Below are 314 nucleotides of genomic sequence, written 5' to 3'. Positions count from 1 at the left end.
CTCCCTGCCCCCCCCCGCCTCTCCCACCGCCCAAGACCTGTCGGTCACCAAAATGCTCTGTGAGGTCCCTGGATGACAGAGGGTATTTCTCCCCCCCCCCTTCCTTTCGCGGTTAGGATCCTCAGCCTGTCCTTTCCCTCACCCCCCCACCCCCGTTGTTTTTCGGGGCTGGTAGAGAGTGTTGTCTAGAGAGGAAACCATTTGGGTTTTGAAAAGGATGCGTTTCACTCTTCCCTTTAACCTCTTGCTTTTCTGGTTGCTGCAGCAGCGTGCCATGTGGTAAGGCTTGAAGGGGGAGTGGAGAAGAGAGTATT

General features: G+C 56.1%; 1 protein-coding gene across 2 annotated transcripts in view; it reads left to right on the top strand.

Moving 5' to 3' along the window:
* Positions 1-314, top strand: part of FLI1 (Fli-1 proto-oncogene, ETS transcription factor) — a 96,219-nt gene that overhangs the window by 11,302 nt on the left and 84,603 nt on the right. The window lies entirely within an intron of this gene.

Source organism: Calidris pugnax, unplaced genomic scaffold (genome assembly GCF_001431845.1).
Source record: "Calidris pugnax isolate Ruff unplaced genomic scaffold, ASM143184v1 scaffold269, whole genome shotgun sequence".
Classification (NCBI taxonomy): domain Eukaryota; kingdom Metazoa; phylum Chordata; class Aves; order Charadriiformes; family Scolopacidae; genus Calidris; species Calidris pugnax.
This window is presented reverse-complemented; position numbering and strand designations above follow the sequence as displayed.